The following is a 7,954-nucleotide window of genomic DNA, read 5'->3' as shown; positions in this document are numbered from 1 at the left end:
AAACTCCTTATTGTCAAATGCAAACTTAAATTGAAGAAAGTGGATAAAACTACTAGACCATTCAGGTATGACCTAAATCAAATCCCTTATGATTATACAGTGGAAGTGAGAAATAGATTTAGGGGACTAGATCTGATAGACAGAGTGCCTGATTAATTATGAATGGAGGTTCGTGAAACTGTAGAGGAGACAGGGATCAAGACCATCCCCATGGAAAAGAAATGCATAAAAGCAAAATGGCTGTCTGAGGAGGCCTTACAAATAGCTGTGAAGAAGAAGAGAAGCGAAAAGCCAAGGAGAAAAGGAAAGATATAAGCATCTGAATACAGAGTTCCAAAGAATAGCAAGGAGAAATAAGAAAACCTTCTTCAGCAATTAATGCAAAGAAATAGAGGAAAACAACAGAATGGGAAAGACTAGACATCTCTTCAAGAAAATTAGAGATACCAAGGGAACATTTCATGCAAAGATGGGTTTGATAAAGGACAGAAATGGTATGGACCTAACAGAATTAAACATTAAATCAACATTATTTGTTAAGATATTGTAAAATGGCTTAAAAGATACATATTTAATTTCATGTTATTTGATGCTTATTTGTCCATCATTATTCCTGGGTTGGGAAGATCCCCTGGAGAAGGGAAACGCTACCCACTCCAGTACTTTGGCCTGGTGAATTCTGTGGACTGTATAGTCTATGTGGTCTCAAAGAGACAGACATGGCAGAGTGACTTTCACTTTCACTTTTCCTTGATAGTGTTATACTGTTTTTCCCCTCTCCTCTTTGTGCTAATTTCAATGAAATTCAAAGGCATGTTCCTGCTACTAATATTTAGACATTTAGTTCAACACCTTGATGCAAAACCAAGGAGTTATTTTTGTTACACATAATTGGTATACCTGAGTAATTTTTTAAAATTACATCGTAGGTAATTCAGTTCAGTTCAGTTCAGTTGCTCATTCATGTCCGACTCTTTGCGACCCCATGAATCGCAGCTCGCCAGGCCTCCCTGTCCATCACCATCTCCCAGAGTTCACTCAAACTCACGTCCATTGAGTCAGTGATGCCATCCAGCCATCTCATCCTCTGTTGTCCCCTTCTCCTCCTGCCCCCAATCCCTCCCAGCATCAGCGTCTTTTCCAATGAGTCACCTCTTCACATGAGGTGGCCAAAGTACTGGAGTTTTAGCTTTAGCATCATTCCTTCAACTAGCCACTAAAAGGCTACAACTCAAAAATTATCCAGCAAATATTCATAAGGCAATTAACATTCATTGAATTTTATAACATTTTTATTGAAACAAACATTCTATTTTTTTCTTTATACAACAATGGAAAAGAAATTATGTTAGATAATGTGTCCCAGGCTACCACAGAACGACTAGCATTTGATTTGATGGTGACCTTTAAATCTCCAGGTTTAATGAACAGAAAATACCTTTATCAGAGAATAAGCCTCATTAAGAGGCTTTGACAAACAGGCTGTATTTGTTGCAAACTGGCTTTTCACATCTGGATGAAAGTGTTCCTATTTCATGTTTAATTACTTGTGTAGTCTCCAAAATGCAGCAAAATGAGTAAAGGAAATTTTCATGGGAGCAAACTCTCCTAAAGAATTTTTTAATAATATTTATGCTCCTGCATATGAGGCTCAGTTTGATACAAAACATGCAGAAGTTACTCAGTTACTGCTGAATAATTTATGTGGAATTAATGATGATTCCGTTTTATTTCTTCCTTCACATACTTGCATGAGTTTTCCCGAAGTGGTCTAAAATTCATAGTTAGCAACTCATACATCTATGACTGAAAATTATAAGCTTCAGCATGAAGAGAAACTTTTTAAAAATTTTTATTTATTCATTTTAATTGGAGGATATTTACTTTACAACATGGTGATGGTTTTTGTTATACATCAATGTGAATCGGCCATAGGCATACGTGTGTCACTTCCCTACTGAACACCCCTCCCTCTCCACCCTATCCCTCCAAGCGGTCACAGAGCACTCGCTTTAGGTGCCCTGAATTATACATCTAACTCCCGCTGGCTATCTGTTTTACATTTGGTAATGTATGTTTCAATGCTATTCTGAAGAAACTATTGATGGTCGATTTTTAGATTTTTCAATTTTCAAAGAGAACAGTGAAACAAAATATACTGATCACTCCTCTTCAATTAAAGTTAAAAAAAAAAAAGACCAAATACCTATACAGTAGCAAAAAAGAAATCACTCAATGAGATCTGTTCTTGAACAAGGCCATTCTGTCATCTATATTACAGTTCAACCATTATAGAAATGCACTTATGGAAAGAGGAATAATTTTGGAGACTAACATGATAACAAATATGGCAACTCCATAGTATCACATCTATTGAATCATCCAATCAGCTCAACTTCCAAAACATATTTAATTCCATCCATCTATTTCTATATCACTGAGTGAGAAACTATTTTCAGCGAGGCTAAGGAAGTTCAGCCAGTTGTTTTATTTTGAGGTGTTCAGGGGGAGATGCCAACTGGATATGTAGGTGTGTGTTAGTCACTCAGTTGTGTCTGCCTCTTTGCGACCTGTAACCCACCAGGTTCCTCTATCCATAGGATTTCCCAGGCAAGGATACTGCATTGGGTAGTCATTCCCTTCTCGAGGTAATCTTCCCCACCCAGGGATCAAACTTGGGTCTCCTGATTGCAGGCAGATACTTTACTGTCTGAGACACCAGGGAAGTTAAAAAGGGATTCTGATTCATGTGCTTGGACTTCAGAAGAGAGTCAGAGCTGGTGACTGAGAGCTGGGTTCTTTAAGGAAGATATGCACCAAAGCCTTAGCACTAAATGAGGGCAGATATAACACACAGATACAGAAAAGGAAGATCAGACACAAGCCCTGGAAACTTCTGAAATCTAGAGATGTTGGGAAAAAAAAAAATAGAAGAATCACTAGAAGACTAAGAGAGGCAATGGCACCCCATTCCAGTACTCTTGCCTGGAAAATCCCATGGGCAGTGGAGCCTGGTAGGCTGCAGTCCATGGGGTCGCGAAGAGTTGGACACGACTGAACGACTTCACTTTCACTTTTCACTTTCATGCATTGGAGAAGGAAATGGCAACCCACTCCAGTGTTCTTGCCTGGAGAATCCCAGGGACGGGGAGGCTGATGGGCTGCCATTTATGGGGTCGCACAGAGTCAGTCAGACACAACTGAAGCGACTTAGCAGCAGCAGTAGGAGCAGCAGAAGGCTAAGAAAGGATGTCCGATGAAAGAAGGAGTAATCCAGGCCTATGAAAGTAATCCTTTCTTTAGAGGTAAACTTTCTTTCCTTAGAAGCATAAGAAAAAAGGAATTTCAAGAAGGAGAATTAGATTAATGGATTGATTAGCTTCTGGATATTCAGGTAACAGAAAGTAACCACTGGATTTGGCAAGACAGAGGTCACTGTCTACTTTGAAAGAGCATGTTCAATGCATTACAGAGAATAGAGCTAACTAATGTGTACAGAGGGGATAATAAGAGGGGAGAAAGTGAAAACAATGCATAAAGTGGGCCATACTGATATAGAAACAGGAAAGTTATTTTGACTCCGTCCTGGGCTTCCCTAATATAATATAGCTTCACTTTGCTGTATGTATTGAGTATATTGACATATTTTTAACACTGCTGCTAAGCTGCTAAGTCACTTCAGTCGTGTCCAACTCTGTGTGACCCCATATACGGCAGCCCACCAGGCTCTGCTGTCCCTGGGATTCTCCAGGCAAGAAGACTAGATAACTCCCAATCACCTTTGTGATAACGGACCATACTTCAAGGTAATCTTTATTTAGAGATAAGGTGTTAACTTTAAATACTTTTATTCTTTCATGAAACATTTTACCATGTTTATTTATCCTTTCATTCAGTTAAGTGAAAAAGTGAAAGTCGCTCTGTTGTGTCTGACTTTTTGCCACTGCACGGACTGTAGCCTGCTAGGCTCCTCTGTCCATGGAATTCTCCAGGCCAGAATACTGGAGTGGGTTCCTGTGCTCTTATCCAGGGGATCATCCCAACCCAGGGATTGAACCCAGGTATCCTGCATTGCAGGCAAATTCTTTACCATCTGAGCCACCAGGGAAGCCAGTCACTCAGTTAAATCACACTCATTTATGAAATCTGTATGCAAACCTTTGGAGTAAACACTTTGAGAAAGACCAAGCTAAGGAGAAAATGAAAACACCTGTCAAATAGCTAATCCTGGTAGATGTGTAGCAACTAAAACTCATATTTATGCCACTACCATAAGATTTAATACAAATAACATGAAGAAAGCAACAAAAATGAGCTTTTTGAAACTAAAAGTTGTCTAAAGAGGTAGGTTATATATATATATATATGGTGGCGAATCAGGAAAGAAGATGTATACACAGTTGAATTCCAAAGTATTTTTAAGATATAAAGAAAGTTAGAACCAAAATAAAAAGAAAGAAAAATGAAACAAAGCAGCAGTAAGAATTATTGATTGTACTTGGGAGATGATTCTCACTTGTGAGAGTGGAGTGAGTGCCTCACAGGAAACAGAAAAGTTGTCTGTGTGATTAATTTGAGTGGACTGGGTAGAGTGCCAAGCTTTCCTACTGTATGTCTCATCTTACTCTTCCTGTGCTGTACAAAAATATTTTTATTAATCTTTTCAAATAATCATGCTATGAAGTTATATATTTTACATAAAACAATTCTCATTTTATCACATTCTGACAATTCTTTTTGGTTTTGTTGCAATATATTTTTTTTGGAATTGTACTTTGAAAAAGCATCTTGCATGGTAAACTCTCTCAATTGTAATATGTCCTCCTATGTAAATGTTAATTTTGACCTTCCTAAATGGGAAGTTCAATATTGTCTTATTTGAGAAATTTTAAGATATTTCTCTGCTAATTTTCTAAAAATACACTTTATCTAACAGGATTTTAAGGTTTACAAAAGAATTGCAAATATAATGCCAAGAGTTGTCAAATATTCAGATCAAATAACACACTCTTCTGTGTGTATAGTACATTTATTACAATAAATACACCATTATTGGTACATTATTATTAATCAAACTTATTTTATTCATATTTCCTCAGTTGTTCCCTAATGCCTCTTTTCTGTTTCCAGGCACTTCCATCAGAATACCTCATCACAATTAAGTCATCACATTTCTTTAGTCTCCTCTTTTTTTTGACAATTCCTTAAACATTTCTTGTTTTGATTGGCATGGGTCAGACATTTTATAGAATGTCTTTCAATTGGGTTATATCTGATAACTGTTTCTCATAATTACATCATGTTTATTTGTTTGGGGAGAGGCATAGCAAAAAGGTAAAGGGCAATTGTCATCCAACTATATCAAGAGTACAAATTATCAACACGGCTTATGACTGCTGATGCTGACCTTAACCATCTGACTTGAGGAAGTGTTTGAAAGATTCTCCACTATAAAGTATTGTTGACAATTTCCAGTAAGTCAGATTGTCTGCATCTCAGGAGTGGTTGAGGACAGCTCTTGGCAGATAGAGGATCCCATATTGACCAGTCTTACAAGCTGGCCCCTTCTGGAAAATTGGAAGGTGCTCAAGACTGATTCAAGGCCTCCAGAGGTAGGAGCGGCATCAAGCAGGCCCCTGGGGAGGTTCCCACAGGTGCTATTCCTGGACCAGCAGAGGTTTTCACTGCAGGGCAGGACCTGTTGAGTCTCTGTTTATTCCCTGAGGTCTCTCTTAACTTCAGCTCAGAATTTTGGCTGAAGTGAGTTAATCCACAATGGAGAAAACTAAAATCTGTCCCACTGAACAGAGAAAAGATAGGAATCAAACAAATTCATAAACTTTATTGGTGGCTTGGGCTCTGAAACCACAGAAGAAAGTCTGAGGATGCTCCCAGTAATGGGGAGAACTCATAGACTGTGGTCATAAGGGACCTTGCAAGTCAAAAATCAAGAGGGTTTAGGTTTGTAACTTTCTCCTCCATGGCTGAGGCGGCTGCTGCCGTGGCTGCCAGACCTCATTCCACTGACGGGAGAGTGGTTGACCCCAGACATGCTGTTGCCAGAGAGGACTCTGAAAACCAGGGGTCTCTTGTTACTGTGAAGAAGCTCTTCCCTGGTGGAATTACAGAAGACACCATGGAGCATAATCTTAAGCATGAATTTGAGAAATATGGAAAATATAGAAAAATTGATGCCATTGAGAAAATTACTGACAGGGAGTCTGGGAAAGAAAAAAAAAAAAAAAGAGGCTTTGGATTTGTTAGTCTTATTGATCATGATCTTGTGGATAAGATTGTGCTGCAGAAATACCATACCATCAATGGCCAGTATGTAGAAGTCAAAAGGCTTTGTTGAGACAGGAAATGCAGGAAATCCAACATTCTTAAAGTAGAAGAAGAGACCACTTTGGTTTTGGAGATTATTTTGGTGGGCTAAAAATTTTGAAGCCTGGACCAGAAAGAAAATTTAGAGGAGGAGCTGATGGATATGGAAGTGGTCCTGGAGAAAAATAAACAAATAATAGTTATTATCTTTTCCTCTTTTCTTCCTGGACTCTTTAGAAGAAAGTCACTATGTGTAGCTCCCCTACCATCTTGAAAGGGGAGCATTTACATAAATTATCTGGATCGTCTTCAGTTTTTTTGAGGTACAACTGACAAAATTATAGTTAAAGAGCATGATGTGGATTTTTCCCACTAAGTAATTTAAATATCTACCATCTCACTTATTTACATTTTTTTGAGGGGAATGAGAATATTTCAGTTCTACTTTTCAGCATATTTAAGTATTTAATGCATTATTTTCAACTATATTCACTATGACCTATTAATATATTAGGCCACAGACTTTATTATTACTGAAATTTTGTACTTTGTTACCAACCTCTCTCATTTCCCCCAGCCCAACCCCCCAACCCATGGCAATCACCATTCCACTCTCTGTTTATATGGGCTAAATACTAACTTTTAAGTTTCACAAATAAGTGATAGCATGTAGTATTGTTTTTCTCAATCTGACGTTACACTTAGCATAAGGCCCTGCAATTTCATCTGCATTGTCACAAATAACAAGATTTCTCCTTTTTCAAGGCCAATAATACTCCATGTATACATAAACCACATTTTCTTTATTCATTCACCCATTGAGAGACAGTTTGTTTTTGTATCTTGGCTATAATGAAGAATGCTGCTGTGAACAGAGGGATACAACTATCTTTCTGAGATAGCAATTTCATGTCCTTTGGAAAAATATGCAGAAGTGGGATTGCAGGATTATATAATTGTTCTATTTTTAATTTCCCAAGGAATCTTCATGCTGTTTCCAATAGTGGCTGCACATATTTACATCCCCATCACCAATGTACAAGTGTTCTCTTTTCTTTACATTCCAACCAGCACTTGTTTCCTCTTGTCTTTTTGATTACAGACACGTGTGAAGTGATACTTCATTGTTCTTTTGACATATGTTTCCCTATTGATCAGTAACGTTGAGAATGTTCCTTCTCTCCCTCCCTTCCTGCTTCCTCCTTTCTCTTTTTCTCTTTCCTCAAATATTTTGATATTTTTATATACACCAGTAACCACATTTGCTATGTGCTGTGCGTACTCAGTCACTCATTCATGTTAGATTCTTTGCAACCATGGACTGTAGCCCACCAGGCTTCTCAGATTGTTCAATGACCTAAGAGTGGAATTGTGTGAAAGAAGTTCCTAGATTGACCTGCCCACTACTGCTGTGGGGGGCCGGGGTGGGGGGTGTAGATGTTGGTGGTGGGAGGGAGGCATTCCCAAATCCATATGGTTATTTCTGTGTGCAGAAAATTGATATAAACATGCATCTCCCTTCTGGCTGTTTTATTCACTCTACCCTAGTTTAAGTCTAATAAATTTTCTTATCTGATTGGAAAACCAAAAAGGAAAGAAAAATTAGATGTTGCTATTTTATTCTTCTTCC

At 38.1% G+C, this 7,954-nt stretch overlaps 1 pseudogene; it reads left to right on the top strand.

Annotated features, from left to right (window-relative positions):
• Window positions 1–4,505: 4,505 nt before the first annotated feature.
• On the top strand, window positions 4,506–6,513 carry LOC128066033 (heterogeneous nuclear ribonucleoproteins A2/B1-like; annotated as a pseudogene).
• The last annotated feature ends 1,441 nt before the right edge of the window (window positions 6,514–7,954 follow it).

The sequence above is a fragment of the Budorcas taxicolor genome, chromosome 20 (assembly GCF_023091745.1).
Source record: "Budorcas taxicolor isolate Tak-1 chromosome 20, Takin1.1, whole genome shotgun sequence".
Classification (NCBI taxonomy): domain Eukaryota; kingdom Metazoa; phylum Chordata; class Mammalia; order Artiodactyla; family Bovidae; genus Budorcas; species Budorcas taxicolor.
The sequence above is the reverse complement of the archived record's forward strand: the minus strand, read 5'-3'. Positions and strand labels throughout refer to the sequence as shown.